Raw genomic sequence first — 18,365 nt, 5'->3', positions numbered from 1 at the left:
GATATTAAAACGTTTGAATCTTACAAAATTAGTTGTGAATCAGGTACTAATTAATATATGATTAGACATTTTGAGACCTAAAATCAAATGAGAGCTTGGCTACCTTACCCTGAGAGAGAAGAAATCACTGAAAGGCAAATCTAGAGAAAAGTCTTTGAGCAAGAACAAATGTCTCTGAGTGAGAGCTCACTCTGAGGATCCCCTAAAAGCACAAGGAATACCTGGTTCCTAAAGGGCCAGATATTGGCATAACTGCTTTACAAAGCTGTCATTTAAACTCAGTTCAGATATGGGATATGGCCTGACTGCAGATATTGTACAAATGTAATCACGCAAAAGACTCACAAAACCTTTAGTTTTCTTCTCAAACAGTCATTTTTGAAATAAATCCTACGAAGTCAACTCCAACATGGTTTCCAGGTAACAAACTAAGCAGCTTCAGTTTTCACACTTTGTTTTCAGTTTCCAGTTGCATATTCTAAGCTGTTGAGGAGTTTCATTTCCATTAAACACTACGTATTATAGATATATGTACACAAATATAATACACATACTCTATATACCCATAGTGTGTATATATGTGTGTGTATATATATATAATATATATTTTTTCTTTCTCAGATACTTTGCAAAATATTGACTCTCTCTATATATAGTATATAAGGTATGTATATATATATATGGGGTCAATATTTTGCAAACTATCTGAGAAAGAAAAATTATTTCACAAATTTTCTTATTAGTTTATTCCTGGAAATTTTAATGGAACTTCACTCTGATTTTTATACTTGAAGTAATAGATCAACTCTCCTGAGTGACATCACAATCAATGTGAACATGAGTACTTAACAGCTACACAGAAAGAAGAAACATAAATCTGTAATAACAAGCTACAATGCCCTTTCTATATTAGTTGAGTATTTTAAGCTCCCTTTATACATAAGATGAGCTTCCAGTTTCACATCTGATTCTTCATTCAGGTGAGTTTTTCACATTTCTTACTGGTGTCAGAGTGAAAGCTTTTATTCACTGTGCATTTTTCCCCCTCCTTACACAATTTCAAAAGAATGAAGCTATAGAAAACTTATAGTGCATAAGCTAAATCCCAGTTTCACCAATTTCTGACATGCAGTGTGTGTTAATTTATTAAGCTGTAGGCTTATGTCTATGTAAAGGAAAGAATAACATTTACCAAACAAGTTTAATGTAAGAACGTAATGAATAACATATGTAAAGAATATCATTGATACCCAATAAGTATTCAATACAAGCTGTTATTGCCACAGATTACATGTACTAAATCATCTGAGTTTTTTTCTACATAAAATTGTTGAGATATTATTGGATGAATGGGTAAAGAAAGAAAAATGTTAAATTATATATTCATTTTTTAACCAAATATTTGTTGAGCATTATACCCAGTTGTGCCACATCCTAGATAAAATGAATAAACCATGTCATCTAACAGCTCAAAGCTAAGTAGGGAAGACAGAAACACAAACATAATTGCAACAGACTCTGAAAAGTATACAAATTAGTATATGCATAAAGTATACTTGTGACTGATATAAGGGGTTTCAGCTAAGTATTCACAGAAAGAATACTTGGCCAACTCTTAAAGAATGAGTAGAAGTTCTTTACATATAACTTAAACATAAAACTACCTCAACCTTAAGTACTACAGAATGCATAAATGAGTGCTCTAACAGTGAACAGACTCAAAAAACTTGATATGACCTTGTTTATAAGACTAGATCACTTTATTGATTAACTTAATAGCTCCTTACATATATCCCCTTTTTCTGACCCTGCTCTAGAAATACTGAAATGCATTCTCTTTGTTCAGCCTCCTTGAACTTATTCACTCTATATATGTATTTAATAAAGTAAACAGCTGGGAATTTCCCTGGAGTTGCTTTCTTTTCAGCATTTATTATTTTCCTTCCTTCAAATAATATCCCATCTGCTTTTAGGAAACTACTAGTTTTGCATTATTGGTCATGCAATTTTGATGGTACTGCCTAGGGTTTATTTGCACAGCTCATACCCTTGGCCACAGTGATTGGGGTCAAAGAAAGTTTCCAACACATTGATTATTTATTGGATGAGTTCACTAATTAATAGATGTATGCAGGCTTCAGCCAACAGGCACATTATATTTTCCTGGCCATCAGGATTGCTGCAGATATTGGCCAGTAATTTAGTCCAGCCCCAGAAGTGTGATCCTTAGAACAATTGTTAGGCCTGTGAGTCAACAGCCTCTCTGAAGTGGGTGGTAGAAGAATGTAAAGGTTGCTGCTTGCTGCTGCTCTTGTACATCCATTGAGAGGCACTGTTCATAGGGCTAAGCTAGCCCAGAGGGCAAGGGACAACATAAAGAGAAATTCTAATCATTAGAATTCTAGTTTCTAATTAAACTGAACTACTTGTTTACATTATAGTCAACAATACCTCAGTTTTATTAATCCAATTTAAGTTGAATTGTCAATCACTTAGAGCAGAAAGAGCCCTGACTGATAGATACCATCACCTTTCTGGCAAACTTGTTGCAATTCTTCATTTGCATAAGTTGGTAAACTTTTCACTTCTTAACAGTTGGGATCTTATCAGTCTACAGAGCGGCAGTCTATTTTTATCCATTTTCCACTTGTTTCACAAAATCAGGATGATCCAGGAACTGCCATCTGTGTAACTGAGAGCATTTAAGTGTAATACTGTATGATACCTTTTGTCATCTTGTTTCTTTCCTTTATGTTATCTCTTTACTTTTCTGGTTCAGAAAGTCAATTTCCATTTTCATGGATCTTCCAATGGCCTTCTTTTCCTAAAGCACCTTATTTTTATACAGATATTTTAGCTTTTAAGAAATTGACGTACACAGTTAACACGCAAAGCACATTCTTATATTCCATGCTGTTAGGTAGCTACTAAACCAATGTATAGCCTGTCAGAGCAACTATCTCTGAAAACCACTTTACCAAAGTTTAAAATTATTTGAAAATAGTAAGTTAAAAATAATTACCTGGAAAGAGGTATTCTAACTTACCAATGATCAGATTCACAGGATTGCCACAAATTGGGTATGAATAATATCTACAAATATAAAATGTAATAAAATATACATAATATTATGTGTAAAACCATATTATGCATACGATAACTTCCAAATTGTTTTTTTTTCTGAATCACAAAGTGCTTCAAGGTTATCAAAAAAGATCAATTACCATGTTTCCGTGAATTTGTACATGGGCTTCTTGTTTCTTAGAGATTTATGGTTGACTGCTTGATTGATAAGTTTTATCTTATTTAAATTGACTATGGTGCCATCAGTTTTTTTCTCACTTAAGTTCTACACATATATATGCATAAAATGTTGGTTGTTAGTTATTCCCCTTGCTTTTCCTGCGTCATTTATTTTCTTCAATAAGTAGCTTCAGGGAAAAATAAAACACTGGCTAAGGATTGAAAACAGTTACTGTTCTCATCCAAGTTACAAATTAGTGTTTATAATTAAACTCCAACCTTAACAATTTCTTTGTTTTGAATCCATCCTGTTGAGTGGTTACAGAATTGTCTAAGTATATTTCTTCTAACCTAATGCTAATAAGGTGCTGGCTTCTACATCTTTATAATTGTTCATTAGCTTCAAGCAGTATGTTTTGACTTCTATGTCCTTGAAACTATGAAATTATGTTTCCATAATTCAGTTTTTCTTAATGTTTCTACTTTACATAGAATGTATTATGAAACTGAGATCTGAGGCATTTTTAGAAATTCTGAACTGGGGATATCAGTTTAGTCAGAACAGTGTCAAATGTGGAACCCAAACAACATAATTGGTACTTTAAGGTTGAGGCTGATGTGACATTCTCTTGAACATATTTTAATACTTATGCATATTTAAATTAAGATTTTAACCTCCTGACATTCAAACCAACAAGCCAATCACTATCCAACTAGAGAGACGTGTCTTACAAATAAGATGACACCACAAAAATCACTTATCTTGAATCTATGTTTATTGCACAAGAGATTTGAAAAAAGACTAGTTGTTTACTAATATTTTGACAGTGAATTTTTATATTAAAATAGCTTTTGCAATGGATTATACACTCAGAAATCATCTCAAATATATTTGTCTATATCCTGAAAGGCTGCTATCTAAGAATGATGGTATGACATGTGTTCAAGCATGACATCCATTTCATTTTACAATTTTATCTTTTTATATAGCAGGTAGATTTCTGGCTATCCCACACAATATAATTTTTTGTTTCCAGGAAGACTGGATGAGGTAGGCATCTGTATTAGAGATACGCTATACCTCCCTATCAGAATCTACCTGTCCACAAATAGTAATATTTATTGTATCCCTTTTTGATCCTTGTTACCAGCCTCAAAGTAGCAAGGCTTCTGCAAAGAAGCTTAGCTTTGATCGTGGCCAGAGCCAGGTTGACAGGTGAGATGTTAAAGTTTGTTTTCCCCCAACATGATCTTGTCATGACCCATTTTGGTGCCATGCAGCTGAAGGTATGTTTTGGTTGAGGATTGTAACTATTCTAACTTCCAGTGAATTCATGCACAGCTGGATCTTGTTGGGAAAAAGAATCATCTTTCAACCCTTCAATGGTATTTTCTACTTACAATTTCATTTAACATTTATCAGAGTGCCAGCTTTGTAGTAAAATGCTGAAGTGAAAATTCTTATGTTTAATAGCAGGGAAAAGTGAAAATTATTGTATCTGATTGAATCTGTACTTGCAGTCAATAGTTTAAACTTAAATTGGGAAGAGGCCTACTGGCTTCCTTCCATAATTGTCAAGTTCCATGGAATGGAGGAAGTTATTTTAATTCCAAGTAACAAGAATAATTTTGCATCCTGAGATCCAGTGCTGCTACTTAAAACCAAAATACACCAACATTTTATGGCACAGAAATACAGAAGATCCTTCTTGCCAATTGCCTCTGTGTTTATTTACTTCAAGTCCCAGAAGAACAACCCAGATCAGTTTTGCCACTGACATTATAAATAGCATAGCAAATTCATAAGGGGTCTTTTCTTCAAAGAACGGAAATGAATCTGAAGTCTGATTAAACTCACAGTGTTCTTGTGAGGGAGATGGGAAGAGGCAGAGTATTTTGTCTAATTTCAAGTTCAAGAAAGCAAGGAACACAAAAGTTAAGTGGCTGGTGTCCATTTATTCAAGTAAATTTATTCAGGAGTTGAGCCAGAAATAAAGATCAAGTCTTTTGGCCCATGCACTAGGCCCCAAGCTGCCTCACAGCTTTCAAAACCTTCATTTTCTTGGGAAATGCTAAAAAGCTTTCCCCTACCATACATACTAGATTCAGACACACTGCCATCTACCGACCCACCAAAGGATGTGCCAGCACAAGACATCCTGACCTTCAAGGGAGGGAAGAACACCTTCAGAGGAGTTGAGATCCTGCTTTCTCTTCAGAATGCCATCTCTAGGATGCCAATGGGCTGTGTCTACAGTACTATGTAGGAAAGTGCTGCAAGAGGTAAGTGAATTTAGAATATTTCCTCCTCGATCAAGGGATTAGTATTCTGGCACTATTAATATTTATATAACGATGTCACAATGCACCACGTTGTCTATATGTGGGACATCATGAAATAACCCCTTCCTCTCAGTACTCTTATTTTGACATATTCGTCTAGGGATTTGAATAGTCTAAGACAGCCTTTCTTTTTCACATAAAACAGTTTGAGGAATGCTATATGATTTTTGTGTTGTCTATTTTGTCTTTCACTGGTGTCCTATAAGATGTGCTAGTTATCCTACATGATGCCAAGAAAGGCATAATAGAAACCAAGCTAAACAGCCACAGTCCTGTGCTTGTAGAAAATATCATAAAACGTCCTAAAATAGCTCTAACAATATGAGAACTAGGCTCTAAAGTATACTTTCAGCAAGATTCTTTTTTGTTCAAGCCAAGGTGTTTTTTTCCCAGAAAAAAATATCAGTGCCTTTCTTGCCACATCAACCCTTTAGAGCTTGCCTACATTCTTCCTAGAATAAAAGTAACATTTTCAAGACTTCATCAAGTGATGGTGAATACATTTACTGTTTTTGTTCCATTTTTACAGCCAAAAATTAAAGATACGATGTTTGTCTATTGCTTGTGATTGTACTTAGTTCATTGTCTCTAAGAAAGAAGTTGAATTTAAGTATGTGGACCATATATTTCTTTTTTGATGAGCATAAATGGATAAAATTAATATCTTAATATATAATAAGTATCTATAAAAGAATCCACGTAGTAGCAGAGAAGCATTTGTGCCACACTGGTTACTTGTCTTCATTTGCTTTAAGATCTCAAGAAAAGTTTATTTCCCAGGATGGTGGTTCACAGGCACTGTGGTTGAGGACTATACATAGAAAACTTATTGTGAAAATAGAACTTATTTCTATTCTTTCAGGATATGAAATCTTACGTTCATGACAATTTAATTGTTTTTATAAAATAATTGGTTTGGCATTACAGTTAGTCAAGCAGAAATTATCCTTTGAAGTTTACAGCTTGGAACTCAATCTGAAGAAGACCACTGATTTAATTTGGAATAAATGTCTGTATGTGTCCATCCAAATCTTTACAGAAATATCTTATTTTGAAGTCTTCTTAGGCAGAAATAAGAAACTGTTGTTTCCAAATTTTTTAAATGTCAAGAGGGTCTCTAAAATTATGACAGAGGTGAGGGATACAAGGAGAGATACATAAAGAATGGAAACATCTGGGAGTTTTACTGACTCAGTGAAACTAGGGCATTGTGAAAACTTAACTGAAAAATCTACAGAGAGAAAAGTCCAGTTCAGAAACCTGGCCCTCACATGTTCGGTCATTAGTAAAGGCTTATTAGATATTGCAAGATGAGAGTGAGGTCCAGGAATGGTTAAATGGAAAATGAGAAGATAAAAGGTTATGAGGAGAGCGGGAAGGAATAAAAGGAGGGTGCCAAGGCATTTGAACATCTTTGTTATGAGCTTGGACAAGGTGCTAGACATTTGGAAAGCTTATCTGAGTTAAACTGAACTACCAAACTTATTGAGAAGCAGTAACAAGAACAAAATGTTCTTTAGCCTTGTTCTATTTAAAGCAGATGCATGTATATCAATCTTTTACAACATATTTATATTTGATTCTTGTAAAATCATCACAAGACATCAAATTGTCAGAATAAATAGATTTTTAAAATGCTTGCAGAAAACTATCTTCCTGACACTGGAATGGTGGATTAATTCAAGTGTTATCCATATGTTTCCTCTGTTATTCTTTCTTTTAATTTTTTCTGTCATTATATTTTTGATGATTTGATTTAAGACAGAGATATAACATCACATTTTCTTAAATAAAGAATATAAAAATAATTTCACACAGAATTAAAGGTATTTGTACCAATTAGTATGGTTTGTTTTAGATAAAAGATTAAATAATCAGTTAAATCTCCTAGACCCAGGTGAGCCAGAAGAAACACAGGCAGCATCTGGCATTCTTGTAGAGTTGAGGAGACAGCTGAGAGTTCCCAGAAAAAGCAGCTAGGGTTCACAAAGCATGAAAGAGGGGAGAGCTGCACCGGGAGAAAACTCTGGCAATATCTATCGGGTCTTTCTCAAGTGTTTCAGGGGAGAACTGATCTGCACACGTGTGGGTGAAATCTACTCGAAACTGAAGAATGAACCTCTGGAAGGACTAAAGAGAACAATTCTTGGAGCTCAGGTTAGGCCAAGAGTATTTTATTTTTCTTCACCATCCAGAAGGGTCAATTCATAAGAGGATATAGCATTGCCAAGTATTTATGCAAGTAGTAGCAGAGCTTCAAAATACATGAAACAAAAATAGATAAAGCTGCAAGGAGAGACATATTCAAAAAATAGTTGGAGGTTTCAATATCCCACTCTCAATAATTGATAGAAAAATTTATGCTAATTCTATACAAACTCTTCCAAAAATTGAAAAGTATGGAATACTTTCGTAATCAGTTAATGATGCTAGCATTACTCTGACACTAAAACAAACAAACAAAAAAAGCATTATAAGAAAAGAAAACCGGCTGGACATGGTGGCTCACGCCTATAATCCCAGCACTTTGGGAGGTCGAGGCAGGTGGATCACAAGGTCAGGAGATCAAGAACATCTTGGCCAACATGGTGAAGTCCCATCTCTACTAAAAATACAAAAATTAGCCAGGCATGTTGGCACGTGCTTTTAATCCCAGCTACTCCGGAGGCTGAGGCAGAAGAATCACTTGAACCCAGGAGGCAGAGGTTGCAGTGAGCCAAGATCACACTATTGCACTCCAGCCTGAGCGACAAGAGTGAAATTTGTCTCAAAAATAAATAAAATAAAATAAAATCAGAGACTGATATTTTGCATGGACATAAGATATAATAATTCTTAACTAAATGTAAAATAAAACCAGAATCCAACAATATGGAAAAAGCATAACGCATCATTACCAAATATGTATTATCCCAGAAAATGCAAAAGTGGTTTAACATTTGAAATTTATCAATATAATTTACCATGTTAACAGATTAAAAATAAAAAATATACAGTAATCTAAATAGATGCAGAAAAAAACTAAGACAATTGGATTTAACATCTATTTCTGATAAAAACTCTCAGCACATGAGAAAAAGACAGGAACTTGATAAAGAAAATCTACAAAAACCTACATATAATATCATATTTGTGTTATGGGTTAAATGCTTTTCTCCTAAGGTAAGGAACAAGAAAATTTCATTCGCTTTTTTCAGCATTGTACAGGAGGATCTAGTTAGTGCACTAAGGCAAGAAAAATAAAATACATTCAGATTGGAAAACAAGTAATTTATTATTATTATAATTTAAGTTCTGGGATAGATGTGCAGAATGTGAGGATTTGTTACACAGGCATACCATGCTATGGTGGTTTGCTGCACCCATCAACCATCATCTACATTAGGTATTTCTCCGAATGCTATCCCTCCCCTAGCCCTCTACCAACCGACAGACCCTGGTGTGTGATGTTCCCTTCCCTGTGTCCATGTGTTCTCATTGTTCAACTCTCACTTATGAGTGAGAACATGCAGTGTTTAGTTTTCTGTTCCTGTGATAGTTTGCTAAGAATGATGGCTTCCAGCTTCATCCATGTCCCTGCAGAGGACATGAACTCATCCTTTTTTATGGCTGCGTAGTACTCCATGGTGTATATGTGTCACATTTTCTTGATCTAGTCTATCATTGATGGGTATTTGGGTTGGTTGCAAGTCTTTGCTATTGTGAATAGTCCTGCAATAAACATACGTGTGCATGTATCTTTATAACAGAATGATTTATAATCCTTTGGGTACATACTCAGTAATAGGATTGCTGGGTCAAATGATATTTCTGGTTCTAGATCCTTGAGGAATGGCCACACTGTCTTCCACAATGGTTGAACTAATTTACACTCCCCCCAACAGTGTAAAAGTGTTCCTATTTCTCCACATCCTCTCCAGCATCTATTGTTTGCTGACTTTTTAATGATCATCATTCTAACTGGCATGAGATGGTATCTCATTGTGGTTTTGATTTTTTTTTTTTTTTTTTGAGACAGAGTCTAACTCTGTCCCCCAGGCTGGAGTGCAGTGGTGTGATCTGGGCTCACTGCAATCCCTGCCCCCGAGTTCAAGCAATTCTCCTGCCTCAGCCTCCTGAGTAGCTGGGATGACAGGCGTGTACTATCACGCACTGCAAATTTTTGTATTTTTAGTAGAGATGGGGTTTCACCATGTTGAACAGGCTGGTCTCGAACTCTCGACCTCCAATGATCTGCCCGCCTTGGGCTCCCAAAGTGCTGGGATTACAGGCTTGAGTCACTGCACCCAGCCGGGAAACAAACATTTTATTTCCAGACATGATCATCTATGTAGAAAATCAACTGACATCTACAAAAAAACTATTATAAATAATAAGTGAGCTTTGCAAGGTGCAAACTTTACATACAATAAATAAATATTTCTATATACAAATAATAAGCAATGTGAAATAAAAATAGTATTTGTAATAATATACATAAAAATGCTTACCGATAAACGTAATTGAAAATGTAAACAATGTAAAGCATTAATGAGAGAAATTAAATGAAATATAAATAAATAGACAGTCCATATTTAAAGATGAGAAGACTCAATATTGTTAAAATAGCAATTCACAAATTGATCCATATTCAATCCAATTTCAGTCAAATCCCAGCAGTTTTTTTGTAGAGGTTGGCAATCTAATTCTAATATTCATATGGAAATTCAAAGAACTTAGAATAGCTCAAATAACTTTGAAAAAGAACATAGTTGAATGACTTACACAAGCTGACTTCAATGCATACTATAAAAGCTGCATTAATCAAGAAAGTATGATATTGGCATCAAGATAGACAAATAGATAAATGGAACACATTGAAGAATCCAGAAATTGATTTTCAACAAAAGTACAAAGACAATTCAGTGAAGATAGAATAGTCTTTTATGAAAATGATGTTGGATCAATTGTATATTCACATGCAAAAAAATAAAAGAACTTTAATCTATACCTTGCATCATGTACAAAAAACTTAAAACTATTAAAATTCCGCCAGGAGCGGTGGCTCACGCTTGTAATCCCAGCACTTTGGGAGGCCGAGGCGGGCGGATCACGAGGTCAGGAGATCAAGACCACGGTGAAACCCCGTCTCTACTAAAAATACAAAAAATTAGCCGGGCGTGGTGGCGGGCGCCTGTAGTCCCAGCTACTCAGAGAGGCTGAGGCAGGAGAATGGCGTGAACCCGAGAGGCGGAGCTTGCAGTGAGCCGAGATTGCGCCACTGCACTCCAGCCTGGGTGACAGAGCGAGACTCCGTCTCAAAAAAAAAAAAACTATTAAAATTCCTAGAAGATAACAGTTATCTTGAGTCAGGCAAAGATTTCTTATATAAAACCACTAAAGCCACAAATATATATGAGAAAAAGATTAATAAATTATATGTCATCAAAATTAAGTATGTTTGTTGATCAAAAGATACTGCTAAGAGACTGCAAAGGAAAGCCACAGACCAGAAGGAAATATTTGCAATTCACATAGTTAGTAAAGATTTGTATGTTGAATATACAAAGAACTTTCAAAATAAGAAACAAACAAAAAATGTATTAAATTAAGGGCAAAATTTTGAAATGACTCTTTAAAAACAATATGGATGCCAACTAAGCACATACAAATATGCTGAAATTATTAACCATTAGGGAAATGGAAACTAAATTTAGAATGAGATATCTCTACACATCTAGTAGAATGTTTACAGTTTTAAAAAACTGACCCCACTGAGTGTTGTGAAAGATGTGAAGCAACCTATTTCATTCATAGGTATTTATACAAGATAAGTGAAAACATGTCCATAGACAAGGTTGTTCATAGCGGCATTATATGTAATCCACAATACCTGGAAACAACCCAAATTTCCATCAATAGATGAATGTGTAAACAAATTTCAGCATAATGAATTACTGCTCAGAAAGAAAAAGGAATGAACTAATGATATGCAAAACGATGTATAATGAGATTCAGGAAACACTATCTCAAATATGGCACCTTGGCATATTGAAGAAAAGAGTAGGCACAGACTTGTTACTCTGAACTTACCCCCAGCCCTCACCCTTCTCTTAAGCAGGTCATAAGATTCTCATGTGAGAGTTGCCCTCCCTGTACCTGGAGGAAAGAAACCTCTTTCTCTCTGAAGATGAAGGGTCACAAAGAAGTACCTGAATAAACACGTCTTACTAAGTTTCCCCCAGTTTATTATTACTAGATCACACCCCCTTTGTCCAGTATATCCACTTTTCATCAAACCTACTATAAAACACAGTTGACCTGTGAACAACATGGGGGTACTAGAAGCTACACAATAGAAAAACAGCATATAACCTTTGACTCCCCCCAACTTCATTACTAATAGCCTGCTGTCGACCAGAAGAAGCCTTGCCGATAATATACAGTTGATTAATATGTATTTTGTATGTTAATGTATAATATACTGTATTCTCACAATCAAGTAAGCTAGCAAAAACAAAATATTGTTAAGAAAATCGTAAGAAAGAAAAAAATACATTTATAGTACTGTATGTATTTGCTTATGCGGTAAGTTTACCTCATGTGTTTACAAGATGAATCGTCTGTCTGAAATGATGAGCAAAGGCAGCTGCAGATCTCTATTTACAGTACATGTCAAGCAATTCAACTTTTGCTTAAAATTCCATTACCTTTCTCCACTTCTTAGGGGCACCTCAAGTAGCACTAGTTGCACTTTGTGTGGGTCCCTGTTATTAAAGGTTTAAGGTATTACACTAAATAAGATGAAAAATACATGAGAACTGGAAAACATCGCTTTTTACTGTAATACACAATTTACTGGAGAGATCAACTGCTCTTTGGAAGATGATTTGCCTCACCCAGCATTTTAAGCAGGTACTTGCAACACTAGAGCTCAACATTATTAATAACAAGAGGAGGTGACTGTAAAAACATTACAGTAGTATATATTGTACTACACATAATTTATGCAGTTAAGATTTAATATCGCATTTTTATGTTTGCTTACATTTCTCTCGACTACATATAGCTGTGCTACATATGGTCTGTAAGTGTGAGCATAAGTTTTGATAAATTTTATTTTTTGCAATAGATTTGTGTACATTTTGTGGGAATTAATGATGAAATGGACTAGTATCTACGTATGATTTTTTTCATTTTTGACATAGCTTTTTTTTTATATATTTCTAGGCTATGCAGTTCATCTGGGAGTCTTTCAAATTCTTGCAAATCTCTAAAAAGTTTTCTAATATATTTGTCGAAAAAATTTCCATGTCTAAGTGGACCTGTATAATTCAAACCTGTATTGTTCAAGAGTCAATTTCATACCCAAATTAAACTGTTTATTTTGGTTTTCATATCCTTATGAGGATTCCCGTGTCATGTAAAATCTATTACATGGTTGTAGGTATGTGATCTACTGTGAGAAGAACATAGGCCATTTATTTCCACCCAGGAGTCTTAGTTTTTAGATATGCATATGCCAACCTGAGAGGTACTGAACTAATGCAGCCACGCTTTGTGTGTTCTAGCCATATTTGAAAGTTCTTTTTTGTCTAAGGAAAGGAGGACAATTCTCAGAGAACTCATCCAGAATAACATCCTTTTACTTTCTTATAAGGAAGAGAAAGTTACTTATTTGAGCCTTTGGAGACATAAGTTTTAAGGTGCTAAGAAAGAAAAGTAGATCACTATTTTTTCTCTCACAAAGCTGTGTCTAATTTCCACACAATATGAAGGTTGTATCTCTTATGTCATTACTAATCTGCATGTCATGTTCTACCTTGTGTTTTTATTAAATTTTTTATTTTTTTATTTCAATAGGTTTTTGGGCAACAAGTCATGTTTGATTACATGAATGAGTACCTTAGTCGTGATTTCTCAGATTTTGGTGCACCCATCACCCAAATGGTGTGCACTGTACCCAATGTATAGTCTTTTATTCCTGGCCATGCCCCACCCTTTCACCTGAGTCCCCAATGTCCAATGTATCATTCTTATGCCTTTGCTTCCTCATAGCTTAGCTCCCACATATGAGTGAGAACATGTGATGTTTGGTTTTCCATTCCTGAGTTACTTCATTTAGAATAATAGCCTACAATTCCATCTAGGTTGCTGTGAGTTCCATTATTTTGTTCCTTTTTATGGTTCAGTAGTATTCCACGGTATGTATATATACATACACACACGCGCACACACACACACACATACACACACACACATATATATACAACATTTTCTTTATCTACTCTTTGAGGGGCATTTGGACTGGTTCCCTATTTTTGCAATTGCAAATTGTGCTGCTATAAATGTGCATGTGTAAGTATCTTTTTTTGTAAAATGACCCCTTTTTTTCTGGGTAGATACCTAGTCATGGGATTGCTGGATCAATTGTAGATCTACTTTTAGTTCTTTAAGGAATCTCCACACTGTTTTCCACAGTGGTTGTACCAGCTTACATTTCCACCAACAGTGTAAAAGTGATCCCTTCTCACTGCATCCATAACAACATTGATTATTTTTGATTTTTTGATTATGGCCATTCTTGCAGGAGTGAGGTGGTATCGCATTGTGGTTTTGAATTTGCATTTCCTGATACTGATGTTCAGTATTTTTCCATATGCATTTTGATGGGATTGTTTGTTTTCTTCTTGCCTATTTGTTTGAGTTCTTTGTAGATTCTGGATATTAGTTGTACATTCCATGTGTTTGGACAAATGTATAATAATGTGCATCCATCATTATAGCATTGTACAGAGAATTTTCACCACCCTAAAAAAAATCCTCTGTGCTTTGATTATTCATCCCTTCCTTCTTCCTAATCCCTGGAAAACACTAATCATTTTACTGTCTCCAAAGTTTGGCCTTTTCTAGAATGTTATATAGTTGGAATCATAGAAAATGTAACCTTTTAAGCCCAGCTTTTTTCACTTAGTAATATTCATTTAAGTTTTCTCCATGTCTTTTTATGGATTGATAGCTCATTCCTTTTTAGCACGGAATAATATTCCATTGTCTAGATGTAACACAGTTTATTCACCTACTTAAGTCTTGATTGATTCCAGTTTCAGGAAATTATGTATAAAGCTGCCATACAAATCCATGTGCAGGTTTTTCAATGGATGTATGTTTTCATTTTCTTCAGGTAAATAGCAAGGAGCACAAGTGCTGGTTCATATGGTAACGGTATGTTTAGATTTGTAAGAGACTGCCAAACTGTCTCCCAAAGAGGCAGTACCAATTTGCATTCCCACCAGCAATGAATGAAGAGTTCCTGTTTCTCTGCATCCTCATCTGTAGGGATGCTCTTTGACTTATGATAGGGTTATGTCTGGATAAACCTGTGGTAAGTTGAAAATATAAGTCGAATGTGTGTTTTCGACTGAGAGTATTTTCAACTTACCATGGATTTGTCCAGACATGACCCCATCAGAAATTGAGGAGTGTACTGAATGTATATCACTTTCACACCATAATAAAGTAAAAAAAAAATCTTAAGTCGAACCATTGTAAGTAAGAAACCATCTGTATTTGATATTCTCAGTGTTCTAAATTTTGGCCACTTTAACAGGTAAGTAATGATATCTCCCTAACATTTTAATTTGCATTTCCCTGATGACATATGATGTGGGTGTGGAGTATCTTTTCTTTTCTTTCTTTTTTTTTTTTTTTTTCTTTTTTTGATACAGGGTCTCACCCTGTCACCCAGGCTGGAGTGCAGTGGTAGCTCACTGAAACATCTAACTCCTGGTTTCAAGCCATCCCCCTACCTCAACCTCTCAAGTAGCTGGGACTACAATCACATGCCACCTGATGTCTGGCTAATTTTTTTTTTTTTTTCTAGAGACAGGGTCTTGCTTTGTTGCCCAGTCCAGTCTTGAACTCCTGGCCTTCAGTGGTACACCCACCCCAGCTTCCCAAAATGCTGTCATTATAGGTATAAGCCACATGCCAGGACTCCTGGAGTATCTTTTCATATGCTTATTTGCCATTTGTATATCTTCTTTGGTGAAGTGTCTGTTAATATCTTCGGTCTATTTTTTAATTAATTTTTTATTGTAGAGTTTTAAGAGTTATTTGTGTATTTTGGATAAAAGTCTTATCAGATACGTCTTTTGCAACTATTCTGTCCCAGTCTTGTCTTTTTATTCTCTTGACGGTGTCTTTCATGGACTAGAAAATTTTAGTTGTAATAAAGTCTAGTTAATCAATACATTCTTTCATTTATCATGCATTTGGTGTTATATCTAAAGAAATTATAGGCCGGGCACGGTGGCTCACGCTTGTAATCCCAGCACTTTGGGAGGCCGAGGCGGGCGGATCACGAGGTCAGGAGATCGAGACCATGATGAAACCCCATCTCTACTAAAAATACAAAAAAATTAGCCGGGCGTGGTGGCGGGCGCCTGTAGTCCCAGCTACTCGGAGAGGCTGAGGCAGGAGAATGGCGTGAACCCGTGAGGCGGAGCTTGCAGTGAGCCGAGATCGCACCACTGCACTCCAGCCTGGGCGACAGAGCGAGACTCCATCTCAAAAAAAAAAAAAGAAATTATAGCCAAACCCAAGGTAATCTAGATTTCTTCTCTGTTATCTTCTAGTGGTTTTATAGCTTTGTGTTTTAGGTTTAGGTTTGTGTCCATTTTGAGTTAGTTTTTGTAAAGAGTAAGATCTATGTCCAGATTCATTTCTTACATGTCAATGTCCAGTTGTTCCAGTGCCATTTGTTGAAAAGACTATGGTTTCTCCTTTGTATTGACTTTGCTCTTTTGCCAAAGATCAGTTGACTACGCTTATGTGGGTCTATTTATGGGCTCTCTGTTATGTTCCATTGATCTATTTGTCTATCCTTTCATCAGTACCACACAGTTTTGATTAATATAGCTTTATAGTAAGACCTGAAGCTGGGTAGTATCAGGCCTCCAACTTTGTTCTACTCCTTCAATACTGTGCTGACTATTGTGAGTCTTTTGCTTTTTTATATAAATTTTAGAATAAGTTTGTTGATATCAAGACAACTATCTAAGATTTTAATTGGGAGTACATTCAATCAATAAATCAAATCGAGAACTGATATCTTGATAATATTATCTTGCTATTAATGAATATGGAGTATCTCTCCATTTGTTTTGTTATACTGTTTTCTATACCTCAACACAGTTTTTCTGATGTAAATATCATACATATTTTGTCAGATTTATGCATAACTATTTTCTTTTGTGGGTGCTATCCATGAATATGGAATATCTCTCCATTTGTTTTGTTATACTGTTTTCTATACCTCAACACAGTTTTTCTGATACAGATATTACACATATTTTGTTGGATTTATGCATAAGTATTTTCTTTTGTGGGTACTAATGGAAATGGCATTGTGTTTTTAATTTCAAATTCTACTTGTTCATTGCTGGCATAAAGGAATGTTAATTGGCTTTTGTGTATTGATCTTGTATCTTATATCCTACAACCTCGCTGTAATTTCTTATTAGTTTTAGAAGGTGTTTCTTTATTCTTGTCGAGGCTTTCAAGAATTGACTCTCAAGAATCTCAAGATGTTCTACATAAACAATCATATCATCTGTGAACAAAAATAGTTTTATTTCTTCATTACCAATCAGTATAGGTTTTTTTTTCTTTTTTTTTTTTAATTATTATACTTTTGGTTTTAGGGTACATGTGCACAATGTGCAGGTTTGCCACATATGTATCCATGTGCCATGCTGATTTCCTGCACCCATCAACTCGTCATTTAGCACTAGGTACATCTCCTAATGCTATTATCAGGAAGGAATTTTAAGAAATGGTGTTCTAGATGAGTAGAAAGGTCAAGAACGACAAACAAGTTTTAATATGTCTGACCATTTTAATTGGCAGTGACTCTAGAAGGTTGTGCTGAGAACTCTGAAGCCTTGCTGTGACTTTTTGGGTAAGAGTTTTGTTATCAATTAGCAGGCGCTCATATAAGAAAATAATTTATTTTTAAATATAGTTATTCTACAAATGCCTATTATTTGCTGTGTGCCAAGCACTGTAGGTGCAAAGGATAGCCGTGATGCTCATGAAAACTAATAACTGCTATACTGCAATTTAGAGTCTAATATAGAAGACAGGCATTCATCAAGCAATCACACCATTATGTAATTATAAAATATGATAATTGCTAAAAAGGAAAATTATAGGATATGATATTAGCATATGATAGGAAGATCTGATTTAGTTTAGAGATTTAATGAAATCTTTTCTAAAGAAGATGGGCAATATATGTGAAACGTTTTATAAATGTGGTAAGTGGATGTAAAAATTTTTCATTAATGAAAGTAAATTTGAATTAAAAAAATAAACTGCAGGTACCATGACATTTATCCCATGCTTCTCTCTACTGGCCACATATTCTTTAATATGTAAAAACACATTGAGTGACAAGAGTTGCATTAAAGACTGAATCAGGTGCCTTACTCACTTTCAGAATTGTGGTAATCTCCATTTATACTTATATTTAACTTGATGTTAAAGAAGGTAGAATGTTCTATTTATGAGACTGCTGTGCAGACTCAATCTTGCATCACTATGGAAACATGACACCACTGTGAAATAATCACATTATAATGAGGAAGAGAAATGCATGGTGTGGGTTAAATAGTAAACAAGTGCAAAACTTCAACAGTGAGAGTCTTAGCAGCAGTGGTTCACTGGGGAGAAAAGGGGTGGTTTACTCACATTGGTGTCCAACTGAAGGAACCATTTGAAAATAAATGAAGTCTACT

At 35.0% G+C, this 18,365-nt stretch overlaps 1 long non-coding RNA gene across 3 annotated transcripts in view; it reads right to left on the bottom strand.

Annotated features, from left to right (window-relative positions):
- Positions 1–18,365, bottom strand: part of LOC129479586 (uncharacterized) — a 315,981-nt gene that overhangs the window by 65,994 nt on the left and 231,622 nt on the right. For 2 of the 3 annotated variants that reach the window (XR_008656730.2, XR_010119716.1), the window contains exon 3: positions 3,047–3,093. This is a non-coding gene — a long non-coding RNA (uncharacterized lncRNA). Of the gene's footprint in view, positions 1–2,215; positions 2,350–3,046; positions 3,094–18,365 lie in introns of those variants that run through there. The other variant, XR_008656732.2, reaches the window with a different exon arrangement.

The sequence above is a fragment of the Symphalangus syndactylus genome, chromosome 3, assembly GCF_028878055.3.
Source record: "Symphalangus syndactylus isolate Jambi chromosome 3, NHGRI_mSymSyn1-v2.1_pri, whole genome shotgun sequence".
NCBI classification, from domain to species: domain Eukaryota; kingdom Metazoa; phylum Chordata; class Mammalia; order Primates; family Hylobatidae; genus Symphalangus; species Symphalangus syndactylus.
This window is presented reverse-complemented; position numbering and strand designations above follow the sequence as displayed.